At 41.1% G+C, this 16,218-nt stretch overlaps 1 protein-coding gene across 5 annotated transcripts in view; it reads left to right on the top strand.

The window, feature by feature from the left end:
* The window catches only part of TRDN (triadin), a 212,909-nt gene that overhangs the window by 186,128 nt on the left and 10,563 nt on the right, over window positions 1–16,218 (top strand). The window lies entirely within an intron of this gene.

Below are 16,218 nucleotides of genomic sequence, written 5' to 3'. Positions count from 1 at the left end.
TTATTATAGGTAAAATGTTTCAGGATCCTATATACATGATGTAAAATATGTGATGTATGTGTAGATATAAGTATCTATGTATGCAGATATGTATATATCTGCACTTATATATGTATAAGTGCATGAGCTTAAAATATTTAAATAATCATAAAAAAATGGTAAACCATGTACAGAACAATCAGACAACAAGGAAATGAAATTGTGAATGAAATATTAAGATCAAGCACCCAAATGTTAGCAGTTAGCATGTGTACTTTATGAAAATACTTGTACCTTGCACATATAGCTCATGGGACTTTATTGTCTGAGGGCCACTAAATTTATATACAAGAATGGCTTAGCTTTTTTTTTTTTTTTTGTTAATGAGTAATAGTATATAATATATACCTTTAGTAATAATAATATATGCCTTTTAAAAAAATCCTTTTAAGAATTCTGTGGTTAACAGATAGATACAGAATGTAGAATCTGTATTAGCATAAGTCTTAGCTATTTTAATAATATAGAATCATAGAATCATAGAAACACAAGGTTGGAAAGGACCTACAAGATCATCTAGTCCAACCATTTTCCTATCACCGATACTACCCACTAAGCTACTAAATCATATCTTGTAGCACCTTGTCCAGGCACTTCCTGAACACCATGAGGGATGGTGATTCCACCACCTCCCTGGGCAGGCTGTTATAGCACCTGACCACTCTTTGAGAGAAAAAGTTTTTCCTGATATCTAATCTAAATCTCCCCATGCGCAACTTGTGGCCATTTCCTCGAGTCCTATCATTAGCTATCTGAGAGAAGAGGCCGACCCCCTCCTCATCACAACCTCCCTTCAGGAAGTTGTAGAGTGCGATGAGGTCTCCCCTGAGCCTCCTCTTCTCCAGACTAAACAATCACAGCTCCCTCAGCCACTCCTCACAGGACTTGTGTTCCAGCTCCCTCACCAGTTTTGTTGCCCTTCTCTGGACATGCTCCAGGACCTCAATGTTCTTCTTGTAGTGAGGGGCCCAACGCTGAACACAGTACTCAAGGTGCAGCCTCACCAAAGCTGAGTACAGAGGGACGATCGTCTCCCTACTCCCACTGGCTACACTATTTCTAATACAGGCCTAGATGCCATTGACCTTCTTGGCCACCTGGCCACACTGTCGGCCCATGTTCAGCCAAGCATCGACCAAGACTCCCAGGTCCCTTCACAGTCCTCTTCACAGTCTTCTAGCCACTCTGCCCCAAGCCTATAGCGTTGCATGGGGTTATTGTGGCCAAAGTGCAGGATCCTGCACTTGGCCTTATTAAACCTCATCCCATTCACCTCAGTCCAGCAGTCCAGCCTATCCAGATCCCTCTGAAGGGCCACCCTACCATCTGCAAACATACTGAGGGTACACTCAATCCCCTCATCTAGGTCATCAATAAAGATATTAAACAAGATAGGCCCCAGTACCAACCCCTGGGGAACACATCTTGTAATGGGACACAAGCTGGACTTAACTCTATTAACCACAACCCACTGGGCATGGCCCTCCAGCCAGTTCTTTACCCAGAGAAAAGTATACCTGTCCAGGCCACGGGCAGCCAGTTTCCCCAGGCGAATACTGTGGGAGACCGTGTCAAAGGCTTTGCTGAAGTCTAAGTAGACTACATCAAACTACATCATTCCCTCATCTACCAGTCTGGTCACACGATCATAGAAGGAGATGAGGTTGGACAAGCACAACCTGCCTTTCCTGAACCCGTACTGGCTGGGCCTGATCCCCTGGGTTCCACACAAGTGCCGTGTGATCTCACCCAAGAGGATTTGCTCCATAACTTCCCCTGGAACCAAGGTCAGGCTGACAGGCCTGTAGTTCCCCAGGTCCTCCTTATAGCCCTTCTTGTAGATGGGAATCACATCGGCAAGCCTCCAGTCCTCTGGGACCTCTCCAGATAACCAGGAACACTGATAGACGGTGGAAAGTGGTTTGGCAGTTACCTCTGCCAGCTCCCTCAGCACCCTAGGGTGGAGCTCGTCTGCTCCCATGGACTTGTGACATTCCAGATAGAGGAGCAGGTCTCTAACTGTCTCTTCCTGGATCACAGGGCGGTATTCTCTACCTGAATCATAGGAGATGTCCAGGTCAGGGTGTAAAGTACCCTGATGATAACTGATCCAACTAATAAAGACAGATGTAAAGAAGGCATTGAGAACCTCAGCCTTATTGTTATCCTCAGTGATCACATTTCCTGCTGCATCAAGTAAAGGATGGAAAATTTCCTTGGTTCTTCTCTTGCTGTTAATGAATTTGTAAAAGGATGTCTTGTCCTCTTCTACTGCAGTTGCCAATCTGATTCCAAAATGGGCTTTTGTCTTTCTAACTTCCTCTCTGCATATCTTAGCAACTTCCTTGTAGTCGCCCTAAGTAGCCTGTCCTTTCTTCCAGCAGATGTAGACTCTCTTTTTCTCCTGGAGTCTCAATAAATGTTCCTGGTTCATCCATGCCAGTCTTCTTCCTCTCCGGCTCGCCTTACAGGACACAGGAACGGCCTGCTCCTGTGCCTTTAAAATTTCCTTCTTGAGGAGTGATATATACTACTACTCATACTAAATAACAAGTAAATAAAAGCAAAGATTTTTCCAGGAGGAAAAATAAAAAATAAAAAAAATGAATTTTCTTATACAGCAAAATTCCAAATTCAATGTAAAATAGGAATGTACTAAAACTTGTTGGCCACTGCACTGTCTCCTGCACCCTGTACTTCTGTAAATCTTGTATCATTCAAAAACTGTGTTGCCTGTGTTTGTGTTTCATTTACAGTAATTGCTGTGATTGGTTAATTTAATTGCACATTATCATTGTGCAATTACTCTTGACTAGATGTTTCCTAGATCATAAACAGCTCTGTGCAGAGCCTTTGCATAAAGAATTTTATGTATTTTCAATCTATTCTTTGTCCACTAAATAGAATGAGTTAGTTTTCTGTAAGTGGATGAAAAGTTTCCAGAAGAACATCAAAGTGATTTTTCCTTGTGAATGTTATTCTTTGGTATCTACTCAGTTTGAGAAATTAAAAGTTGAGACCAAATCCTAGGTTATGTACACTTGTGTTGGAACTTGATTTCTTTTTCCTGTGTTATTTGAAGGTGAAGTCAGTGCATTCCATTGCAGTGAATAGTAATACTTTCTGTTGATAAATAGAAGTAGAAAAGGATTTACACATTCTGAGCTAATCTAAAAATTTAAATAGTAAATCTTCTTTTGACTTTCAAAAGCTGAATAGATTAGATTCACATAGACTTAGATTTTGATCACAAATCCTTCAACCTTTTCCTGGTATTAAAAAGCAATCACATAAAGAGAAATAAGCAATTTTAAAAGCTATATATGTCTTTGACTTCAGAAAGTTCCACATTTAGACAGAATTTTAAGCAGGTATATGGTGGTGTGTTCAGTAGACACTAAATTTCACTCCCTTGTAGAGATGCAAGCAATTACCTAAAATCCTTTCCCCTTCTTTCTCCTGTCCTAAATGTCAAAATTGACACCTGTGTTCAGGCTGAAACTTATGCACACAAGAAACAGGAATTGTTAGGACTAGTGTTTTTGTTGTTGTTGTTGTTTTTGTTTTTGTTTTTTCTTCTGCCTTATATCAAATATATTCACAAGCAGACTCTGGAAGTAAAATTTGAGGAGTGTCCAATTTCAGCTTTTTGGTGAGAGTTGTCTTCCATATATTTTATATGAACAATTATATAGTTTTCAATAAGTCCCACTTTTTTTTTAAATGCTCACACCAGAGTATGAAAATTTAAAGTAACCAAAAGTTGATTACATTTATTGCTGTTACCATGCAACTGTCCTTGTGGCTGAAAGCTCAGGAAACACTGTGTCTTGCATTTGTCATACTGTTAGCTAACGAGATTGACATTTTTCTGTGCTGTTATCTTAGCCCACAGATGTGCAAGTGTGGCAAAAATAAGAGAGGCAGTGATGGAAGAGTTTGAAAAATAAGAAATAATTAGATTGATACTGATCCCATAAAACTGGTTGAATTATATAAATGCGTGGATAGTTTTCAAGGTAAATAAAAATCAAATTAGTCATGATAACTTCCCTGGCATCCTGTGTCATATATAGTCTTAGATAATTCATGCATCTACTCTCATAAATTGTTAAGAGGTTTACAATTTCTTAGACCTGAGAACTCCTATACTTAGTCTCTAGTTAAAGAAGTTGTACCTCATTGAACAGTAAAATTATTGTTAAAGGGAGTCGGAACATCCTTTATTTGAATATACTATATTAGCATGTCTATGAAGAAAGCATTTCTTGACTAGATTTATCCTCTGCTTCTGCAGTGATAGAGAGCAACATGGTTTCTCAGGTGTTTTCCAGAAAGGAAAAAAAAAAAAAAAAAAAAAAAAAAAAAGGAATAATTTCATCACATTATCAGCAAAAGATTACACATAGTCATCACCACGTGAAAACCTCAGCAACTGCAATGGATGAAGTCATTATATGTCTGTACTAGCATGTGGTAATTGGTTTGTTACCATAAAATTGTTTAATTTAGTTGCACTTTCTGTCTCCCTGTAATATATTTTCCAATGCAAAAATGATTAGCAAATTTGAAAAAACAGAATCTGAACTATTTAATGTGAGAGCCATTTATGAGACCTTCAAGGATGTTTCCTCAATGCTGAGGGGAAATAAACAGCAGTGCCATATATAAGATTTTTTTTCACTCATTATTTTTTGACAGAGAATGAGACTACTTCATTTTTTTTTCCCCTTCATTATGAATAATTTGAAGAATTTGTGTATTTGGAGTATATTTTATTTCACCATTCTGAAGTTGCAGTCTCTGTTAATATCATTAAGCACAAATATATTGGCCCTGTTCTATAGAATACAAGCACTGAACTACTATTAACATAACACACAATATTCAAAAGAGAAGGGAAGGACTTCATCACTGCAAGATAGGTACATTTCATCAATAGATAGGTGAGAAACTCATCATTTTGATTAACTGCAAATAATGTATTTTCTACTCTACCATGTATTTTCTACTCTACCATGGGGAGCTTTACTCGGCACCCGGCCTGATGGCCTCAGATGGGTCCCTATCTCCAAGAGGAAAACGGATCCTAGGCCAGGAGCTGGCGGGGCTCATAGAGAGAGCTTTAAACTAGGCGAGAAGGGGGACGGGGCTCAAACAAGGCTTGTTGGAGCCGTGCCGGGGGAAACAATGGCTAGGCTGGGGAAGAAGGCGATGGCCCAGCTGAAGTGCATCTACACTAATGCACGCAGCATGGGTAACAAACAGGAGGAGCTGGAAGCCATCGTGCAGCAGGAAGGCTACGACTTGGTTGCCATCACGGAGACGTGGTGGGACCGCTCCCACGACTGGAGTGCTGCAATGCCTGGCTATCGGCTCTTCAGGAGGGACAGGCAGCACAGAGGGGGTGGTGGCGTGGCTCTCTACATTAGAGAATCTTTTGATGTTGTGGAACTCCAGGCTGGGAATGATAAGGTTGAATCCCTGTGGGTTAGGATCCGTGGGAAGGCCGGCAAGGCTAGCGTCCTGGTCGGGGTCTGTTATAGACCGCCGAACCAGGATGAGGAGACGGATGAGGAGTTTTATAGGCAACTGACAGAAGTTGCAAAATCGTCGGCGCTTGTCCTCGTGGGGGACTTCAACTTCCCGGATATATCCTGGAAACACAACACGGCACAGAGAAAGCAGTCTAGGAGGTTTCTGGAGAGCGTGGGAGATAGCTTCCTGACGCAGCTGGTCAGTGAACCCACCAGGGGTGGTGCCCCGCTAGACCTTCTCTTCACAAACAGAGAAGGACTGGTGGGAGATGTGGTGGTCGGAAACTGTCTTGGACAGAGTGACCATGAAATGGTAGAGTTCTCTATTCTTGGCGAGGCCAGGAAGGGGACCAGTAAAACTGCTGTATTGGACTTCCGGAGGGCTGACTTTGAGCTGCTCAGGACGCTGGTTGGCCGAGTCCCTTGGGAGGCGGTTCTGAAGGGCAGAGGAGTCCAGGAAGGCTGGGCGCTCCTCAAGAAGGAAATCTTAACGGCACAGGAGCGGTCTGTCCCCACGTGCCCAAAGACGAGCCGGCGTGGAAGAAGACCGGCCTGGCTCAACAGAGAGTTGCGGCTTGTGCTTAGCAGAAAAAAGAGGGTTTATAATCTTTGGAAAAAAGGGCGGGCCGCTGAGGAGGACTACAAGGATGTAGCGAGGCTGTGCAGGGAGAAAATTAGAAAGGCCAAAGCTCATCTGGAGCTCAACCTGGCTACTGCCGTTAAAGACAACAAAAAATCCTTTTACAAATATATCAATGCGAAACGGAGGACTAAGGAGAATCTCCATCCTTTACTGGATGCGAGGGGAAACCTAGTTACTAAGGATGAAGAAAAGGCTGAGGTGCTTAATGCCGCCTTTGCCTCAGTCTTTAGCGGCAATACCGGTTGTTCTCTGGATACCCAGTGCCCTGAGCTGGCGGAAGGGGATGGGGAGCAGGATGTGGCCTTTGCTATTCATGAGGAAATGGTTGGCGACCTGCTAAGGAGCTTGGATGTGCGCAAGTCGATGGGGCCGGATGGGATGCACCCGAGGGTACTGAAAGAACTGGCGGAGGAGCTGGCCGAGCCGCTTTCCATCATTTATCGGCAGTCCTGGCTATCGGGGGAGGTCCCAGTTGACTGGCGGCTAGCCAATGTGACGCCCATCTATAAGAAGGGCCGGAGGGCAGACCCGGGTAACTATAGGCCTGTCAGTTTGACCTCAGTGCCAGGAAAGCTCATGGAGCAGATTATCTTGAGGGTCATCACGCGGCACTTGCAGGGCGAGCAGGCGATCAGGCCCAGTCAGCATGGGTTTATGAAAGGCAGGTCCTGCTTGACGAACCTGATCTCCTTCTATGACAAAGTGACGCGCTTGGTGGATGAGGGAAGGGCTGTGGATGTGGTTTACCTTGACCTCAGTAAGGCTTTTGACACCGTTCCCCACAACATTCTCCTCAAGAAACTGGCTGCTCGGGGCTTGGACTGGCGTACGCTTCGCTGGGTTAGAAACTGGCTGGATAGCCGGGCCCAGAGAGTTGTGGTAAATGGAGTCAAATCTGGTTGGAGGCTGGTCACAAGTGGTGTCCCCCAGGGCTCGGTACTGGGGCCGGTCCTCTTTAATATCTTTATCGATGATCTGGATGAGGGCGTCCAGTGCACCCTCAGTAAGTTTGCAGATGACACCAAGCTAAGTGCGTGTGTTGATCTGCTCGAGGGCAGGAAGGCTCTGCAGGAGGATCTGGATAGGCTGGAGCGATGGACTGAGGTCAACTGTATGAAGTTCAACAAGGCCAAGTGCCGGGTCCTGCACCTGGGGCGCAACAACCCCAAGCAGAGCTACAGGCTGGGAGATGAGTGGCTGGAAAGCTGCCTGGCCGAGAAGGACCTGGGAGTATTGGTTGATAGTCGGCTGAATATGAGCCAGCAGTGTGCTCAGGTGGCCAAGAAGGCCAACAGCATCCTGGCCTGTATAAGAAGCAGTGTGGCCAGCAGGTCTAGGGAGGTGATTGTCCCCCTGTACTCGGCTCTGGTGAGGCCACACCTCGAGTACTGTGTTCAGTTTTGGGCCCCTCGCTACAGGAAGGACATGGACGTGCTCGAGCGAGTCCAGAGAAGGGCGACCAAGCTGGTGAGGGGTCTGGAGAACAAGTCTTACGAGGAGCGGCTGAGGGAGCTGGGCTTGTTCAGCCTGGAAAAGAGGAGGCTCAGGGGCGACCTTATCGCTCTCTACAGTTACCTTAAAGGAAGCTGTAGTGAGGTGGGGGTTGGTCTGTTCTCCCACGTGCCTGGTGACAGGACGAGGGGGAATGGGCGAAAGTTGCGACAGGGGAGTTTTAGGTTGGATGTTAGGAAGTACTTCTTTACCGAAAGGGTTATTAAGCATTGGAACGGGCTGCCCAGGGAGGTGGTGGAGTCGCCATCCCTGGAGGTCTTTAAAAGACGTTTAGATGTACAGCTTAGTGATATGGTTTAGTGGAGTACTTAGTGTTAGGTCGGAGGTTGGACTCGATGATCTTGAGGTCTCTTCCAACCTAGAAATCTGTGTCTGTGTCTGTGTCTGTGTCTGGCTACTCTGCTTGTCATCCAGATAGTCTGTATATCTCAGAGGTACATTGGTTCTGGTATTCTGTTAGTAGCTTCTTTCAGAACTCCAGCTGCACAAACTCAGAGTCCTGAAGTTGACCATCTGAATACAACTTTATCAGAGAAGTTGAACAAAAATTTTGAAAATATATTAACTAAGTTCTCTCTCAAAATAGAAACATAGACCAATAAAGGAACCATTAACAATAACAGCTGTATCTCTGAGGGTAATAATGAAAACAGTACTAACATCCCTGAAATAACATTACAGATTAATTTTTTTTTTTTTCTCACCAGAATTCAGCCACAAATCACTAATATTAATATTATGTTTCCTGGACATAAGAATGTCTACCATTGGCTGGAAGATAATAGAAGGGACCAGCAACTCGAGGGGTTTCAAAATTTTTTTGTATAATTTCAGTGCTCATTCATTTACAAGAACTGTGTCTATGAATGTCCTCTCATGCAATAAAATTTTGCAGGGTGCTCACCACTCTGCAGTGTAATCACACGACGTGAGAGCAGGACAAGCTGTGCACTAATGCTGCTTTCAAGAGTCTGTATAGAACAGTCTCCGTGCTGCAGGCATACACCTTTCACAGACAAGCCATGAATGACTCAATGTTTCAGGTTTGTTAAGATTATGAGGACGAGGCTGCATATCCAAGCTTTCCAATAACCTGTTGTTAGTTATTTCACCATTCTGAACCTGACTTTTAAATAAATGGTTGGAGACTAATTCTCAGCAGGCTTGTCTAACCAGAGACACGGTGTAATAAGAGGTATAACGTTAAGGAGCTATTAATGCTAAATGATTGAGTGGTCATTTACAACATTTACAACAACTTAGGTGACCTTGATTTAATCTGGTTGAACCTATTTTGAAATCAAATTGAGGAAAATTTCACTGGGGTTGCTTTAATTCTGAATGAGTGCCCACACAACACTTTTTGTATAGACTAAGCAATCCATTTTAAAAGTTAATTAGAATTAATATTCCTGAATTATTAACTGAAAAATGTTCATCCTGATGTTGAGTGTAAGTTTGTGTTTCCAGGCTATCATCAGTATAGTCAACTCCAGTGGACAAATCATAATTATTTGGTGCAATTCTTAATTAGTGAGAACAAAACTGACAGCAGATACTGTGAAATATCTTAAGGAAGCCAGACTATTGAGCTCATACAGTTTCTTTCTTTCTGTTTTTTCCCTTTTCGTGGAACTGTGTGAATTCAGGGTGAGGAAGACATTCTAATATAGCTTCATCTTTCATTATAAGGAGCACACAGGTATGCATCCTCACTTGCAGCACTGAAATACGTGCATATTCACACAAGTTCCATGGTCAATGAGAGGGAAACTTCTCCAATGTGTTACTCACCCCTCCAAAATCTGAATTGACTCCTAGCATTACTTCATGTGGCTAGAGCTAAATCCAGAAGACAGCGCCTCAAGTGTCTTATGTTGGGCCTATCAGGGTTGTATGTCTGTAGCAGTTTGTCACTGTCTCTTTCCTATATTTTTAGTGGCGTAAAAATCACAGAACCATAGAATATCCTGAGTTGTAAGGGGCCAAGAAGTATCATTGAGTCCAACTCCTGCCTCTGCACAGGACCACCCAAAAAATCAGGCAATATTTCTGACAGCATTGTCCAGATGCTTCTTGAACTCCAGTAGGCTTGGTGCTGTGACTACTTACCTGGGGAGCCTGTCCCAGTGCCCAACCACCCTCTCGGTGAAGAACCTTTTCCTAACACCCAGCCTGACCCTCTCGTGTCCCAGTTCCATGCCGTTCCCTCGGGTCCTGTCGCTGTCCCCAGAGAGCAGAGCTCAGCGCCTGCCTCTCCGCTCCCCTTGTGAGGAAGCTTGCAGTCCGCCATGAGGCCTCCCCTCAGCCTGCTCTTTAGACAGAACAAACCAAGTGACTTCAGCCACTCCTCACATGTCTTGCCCTCTGTACCCTTCACCATCTTTGTAGCACTCCTTTGGACACGTTTTAAGAGTTTTATGTCCTCATACTGTGGTGCCCAAAGCTGCACACAGCACTTGAGATGATGCTGCAACAGTGCAGAGCAGAGTGAAACAATCCCCTCCGTCTACTGGCTACTAATGCAGTAACTGATGCACCCCAGGATATGCAGAGGTCCAGTTGGCCCTTTTGGCTGTTAGGGAACACTGCTGACTCATGAATAAGAACTTTTTGTTGACCAAAACCCCCAGATCTCTTTTCACAGGGCTGCTTTCCAGCCTCTCATTCCCTAGTTTGTATATATATCCAGTTTCATCCCTTCCCAGGTGCAGAATCTGGCACTTGCTCTTGTTAAACTTCATATTGTTGGTGATTGCCCAGCTCTCTAATTTGCATCTCTCTGCAGGGCCTCTCTACCCTCGAGGCAGTCACCACTCCTCTCAGTTTAGTGTCATTGCAGACTTAGTATTTCTTCAAGTCCTACATCCAAGTCATTTATGAAAACTTTAAAGAGAACTGGACCTAAAAAGGAGCTCTGTGAAACCCCAGTAGGGCCACCAACCTGATGTAACCACTTTTATTATAACCCTTCAAGCCCAACTCATCTGTCAATTGTTCACCCTTTATATCATGCATTTATCTAGATGTATGCCAGCCATTTTTTTATTTTTTATTTTTATTTTTATTTATTTATTTTTTATTATTTTTATTTTTTGATAGAGGTCTTGCAATGACATCAGCCAAGTCTCTGAGTACCTTGGGATGAATCCAGTCAGGTCCCATAGACTTGTAAGCATCCAGCTGGAGCAGCAAGTCCCACACACGTATGGGGTTAGCTGGAAGTTTCTCGTTACCACAGTAACGATACTGATAAAATCCAATCCTATATTGCTGCCTACCAAATACTACTGTTGTCTTATGTAAACACAGCAGACTATGAAAAAATCCAACCGATTTTAATAGACTTTGATCCAGGCCTCCATGAATTTTGGGACATTCTTAAATACCGTTCTGTGAATGGTTTCATTAGTCTGCTCCTATCTTTTGCTAATAAAAGAAATAATGGCAGTACCAGACTCCCTTGAAAGCTTAATGCTAACAAAATTGTAAAGAACATTATTTTCACTGTGCAATCTGATCATTGCTATGTTTTGTTGGAAGAGTCTGTGTTACAACATGTTGCACTCTTACATCTTGCATGTGTTTATTATCTAACACAAAGAATTTTTACTAAATTTTGGGGGAATTCCACACTTTGGGGATATTCACCCATTTACGTGAGAGCTACATGGTTTGTGAGCAGTGACCATAACATGGAACACAGCACTTTTCTGTAAACACATAGCTTATTATCATGGTTTAGCCCCAACAGGCAACTCAGCCCCAAATGGCTGCTCACTCACTCTTCCCAGGTGGGATGGAGGAAAGAATCAGAAAGGTTAAAATGTGAGAACTCATGGATTGAGATAAAGACAGTTTACTAGGTCAAGCAAAAGCTTTGTGTGCAAGCAAAGCAAAACAAGGAATCTATTCACTATTTCTCATCAGCACGCAAGTGTTCAGCCACTTCCAGAAAAGGAGGGTTTATCACATTTAACAGTTTCTTGGGAAGACAAATGCCATCTTTGTGAATATCCGCCCCCTCCTCCTTCTTTACCCCATTGTTTATTGCTGAGTATGATACCATATGATACGGAATATCTCTGGTCAGGCTGGGCCAGCTGTTCTGGCTGTGTCCCCTCCCAGCTTTTGCTGTGCCCCCAGCTTTCTTGTTGGCTGGGCAGCACAAGAAGCAAAAAGTCCTTGGCTCTGTGTAAACACTGCTCTACAACAACTAAAAACACTGGTGTGTTATCACCACTAGTTTCATCAAAACTCCAAAACACAGCATTATGTGAACCTCTAAAAAGAAAATTAACTCTGTGCCAGCCAAATCCACGATACTTATTTCTCCATAAATCCTTCTTACTAGACAATGCAAGAGCCAATTGGCAAAAGAAAGAATTTTTTGCATCCTTAAATGGACATCAGTTGTCACCTGTCATATTCGACTTCAAAGTACAAATATTAAGTTTCACCTTTTATTCTGGACCTCAGTTTTGATATAATAAAGACCTAATTCATTGAGCTTTGTTACCATGCTTACAAAAGAGCAGTGACTTTGATAAGTAGCTAATGATAACAGTTTTTAAGCAGCTCTGGTCTTAGGATCTTATATATTTCTTACTGTTTCCTTTTTTTCTTTTTTTTTCCCTCTAATTAAGTAAAATATTACAAGAAGTGACCTTCCAGTGCTATTGATTTCATACAATTACAACGTTTGACATCAAGAAAGTGGTATTAAAGACATATATTACTGACTTTGTGCTGATATTATTTTTGTCCCATTGATTGAAATATTGATAAAGGCTATTTTCTTTTACGTAATTAACAATTTTCCTGAGTGATTTGGGACCACAGAGACTCATAAGGAATGGAACAACATTCTGTGTCTTTTTGCTCACTGTTGAGTGCTCAGTTTTAGAGGAAGTGCCTTTAGTCTTTCAACGTATAACTATTTTACCTCCTCCATTTACTAGCAACATGGAACAGCTGCTTGTTAGCAATCTTGATGCTCAGCAAACCCTGGCCATCAAAGCACATTACCTTGTTATGCCATGGGTGGAGATTCCAGAGTTGAATGGGGTTTTGTATTTCACTTTTCCCTTCATTAATTAGTCTTTCAGGGTATTGCTACTTTTTTTTTTTTTTTGTAATGTTGCTCACAGTAGTTTAAAGAAGTGTATATGACATGACTGTTAAGCTCATATTCTGTATGCTCATACTATTTGCAGTACAAGAGAATCATGCAACCACCTCCCATAGTTAGAGTAATGTTCCACAAATACTTAGAGCATCAGCAAGTGTTAAAATTCATTTTGTTCTTATCCGCTCATGCTAATGAGTAATGAGTAAAATGTTTCTTGCTGAATTTTCTCTACTTGTCGTCTATTACTCCCCTGCTGCTTTCAAATTTTATCTGAATGAGGATGTTTCCAAGAGACCAGGGCATTTCTTTCCACAGAAGTGTGACTGGGCTGCCGTGCTGGTACTGCAGTCCCAGAATGCTTGAAAAAGAGCTGTTGAGGAGAACATGCAATCTGAGTAATCATGGCTGTAATAACACCGATGTTACTAGTATTTAACTCTGCTACTCAGATACCATTAATATTTATTTTTATTAAATAACATATTATTTGACAGACCACCTACTAAAATGGATAAGAATAGTTGGTTGGTGTTTGCAAAGATGAGCAATTATTTGCGTTATATTTCAGACAGACACTTTTGAAAGTAGCTTTGAGAGCTACTTTCTGACCATTCGTTTTCTTTTGTTATTCAAGATACAAAATAAGATGTGAAAGAATTACCTTCATGGGACAATTTTCCCTTCACAAAGTTAGAAAAATGTCATTTGATTTAGAGTGTTAGTATTTCTTGCAGATATATAAGGTACGTATAAAAGTTTTTCTTTTTTTTTCCTCTCTCCACCTTCCCATTAAGCACTCTAATTTCTGCAAACAGAAATAGCATGACTGTAAAGCCTTCTTAATAATAACAAATATTAATAATTATTATAATTAAATAGTTATTTCTTTATAATAAGAAAGGAGTTGAAAAGATTCATCCAAAAAGACAAGTCCAATTTTTGAAGTAATCCGTGTTGTTTGGAACAGCTGCTATCTAAACACAAACCATATTTTCAGTTTAAGAAAGAGTATTTGCTCTTTTGCATAGGCCCTTAGCATTCAGCTTTGCTATACAGAGAAATGTGAATATGGGATTTAATTAAATGGCATTTACACAGTGCAGCTAAGCACAAAGACTTACATACTTGTTTTAGAACGTGTGAAGGCAAAAAATTGTGATATTTAGCAAGGATTCCACACCACTTCCCTTCTTCATCTGCCCCCATGCTTTCTCTGGTCAGTTTGCCAGAGTGCAATTTTACTGAAATGTTGAGGGAAAGGGCCCAATTTTTTTGTCAGAGAACACAGCAGAGCAAGGCACAAAATACAAGCTTCTCTTCCTTACATTTTATTAAGTGAAAAAAAGTTCAGCTCTCCAGTCATTGGAGCAAGTTTTTATTGCTCATGTGCGGTTCAGTTTTGATTGCTGAACCAACACACAGTATGTGCATTCCTCAGAAACAATCAGAAAGAAATAAATACAATTGCTAATGCTTTCCTCTTATTTAGTATTGCTTGTTAATTAGTTGCTTTTAATGCTATGATTGCCTGAAATTTTGTGATTTGTTGAATTCTATTAGGAAAACCTCTAAGTGAAGAAATTTGATTCAAACTAGAAAACACTAGTAATAAAAATTTTCCTCACACATTCTCTGTAATTTTCCACTAATAACCAAGCTGCTATTGCTTAAAGCTATTGCTTTTTAATGAATATTTTATTTGGTGGCATGCCTTAAAAACAGCTATTTGAGCCTTGTTGAAATGGGACTTCAACCATTGTAAAATGTAAACAGGAACACATTCGTGTTTAGATTTAGGATTAGAAAATTGTATTCCTTTCTGAATTTCTCCCCTTTTTTCCTTTTAAGATTAATTTTTAAAAAGACTGCAAATAATACATTCATTTCTTTGATTGTACTATAATTCCTTACATGAAACTCCCATTAATTGCTTGAATGGGCACTTTGGTAGTTTTGTGGATATAAACCTATGCCTAAGTGGTTTTCTTTAACATGTTACTGAATTAGAACTATGCCCTTATGCTAGCTCAGGAGAAGATTTCATCAAAGTTATCATAACCTCCCTGGATGTCCTTGTAGTTTAAATATGTTCCCAACTGGACTGCACTAGATTGTACATAGCACCTTGACTTTTAAGGTCCATCATATATCTAAGGATGGAGTGCCCTCATGTTCATCAGTTTCCATAAAAAACTATTTCAGCTAAATCATCACAAAAACAATTCCAAAATAGATTGCTTAGGATACAAGGATCTAAAAAGGCATAAATATGCAGAATGAAAAGGAGTAAGCCAGTGCCTACATAACACTAACTTTTTATTGCATCTTTTCTACTCATTTAATTAGCTGGCAGATGCTTCATAGACTTTGTACCAGTGACTGGGCTACTCATGAAAATCTTTCCCCATCCAGATTTGTCAAAGAAGAGGACCTCAGGTTGGGGATCACTCTACTCCCTTTGTATGGGAGATCCTTCTGGTGATCTATTTAAAACTCCTCACTTTCCCAGCAATATCTTAATTCTCCTCTCATCTGAGAAAGATCTTGGATCTTGCTGTCACTTCATCAGTGTCTGCTTTCTTGTGCTTTGGAAATTTAAATGGCTGAAATTTTAGTGTTTTTTTGCCCAGAGAGTAAATAAAAGTCTGTTAACCAATACAAGTTAAAAAACTATTACCACCTGTTAAGCAATATTAAAACTTGAGAGCAAAGCTTTCTCGTACATTGATTCTAATATCCTATACAAATTCACATAACTTGATGATTTACACCATATAAAACTGGATTTAACTCTTCACTACCTTTGCCAGAGATAAGATACAGTGTAATTAATCTGTTTGGAAGGTAAAGGTATTTAAAAAAAAAAAAAAAAAGAGTACACCACAATTGTATCTGTAGGGGATATGTTAGGTATGTATATTTTGAAAGATAAATCTGATTCTGGGATGTATTTGGACTTTTGCATGCCTGTCTGCTGGTTCTCAGCCAGGTCAACTCTGATGGTTTCTTTGCCTTTTCTGAATAGTTGAAAATAGAACAGTTTGTAAAATCACTGTTTAACTATTCCAATTGTATGGCTTTGGGAGTCTTTGCTCTCTTTAACATGGGGACTTGTATCAGTTAATTGCCTTTTACCTGTTACATTCTCCATTCAACTGGCTTAACTAGAACAATTAACAACAAATATTATGTAATTTGCATTCTAGCTCTTTAATTATTAAACTAAATCCTCAAAGACAAATTCATAATCTTTGAACAATTATGGCATTTGGGAGAGGTGCCCGAGGACTTGCAGAAAGCAAATGTTTCTCCTACCTTCAAAAAGGACAAGGATAACCCAGGGAACTACAGGCTAG

The sequence above is a fragment of the Cygnus atratus genome, chromosome 3 (genome assembly GCF_013377495.2).
Source record: "Cygnus atratus isolate AKBS03 ecotype Queensland, Australia chromosome 3, CAtr_DNAZoo_HiC_assembly, whole genome shotgun sequence".
Classification (NCBI taxonomy): Eukaryota; Metazoa; Chordata; class Aves; order Anseriformes; family Anatidae; genus Cygnus; species Cygnus atratus.
This window is presented reverse-complemented; position numbering and strand designations above follow the sequence as displayed.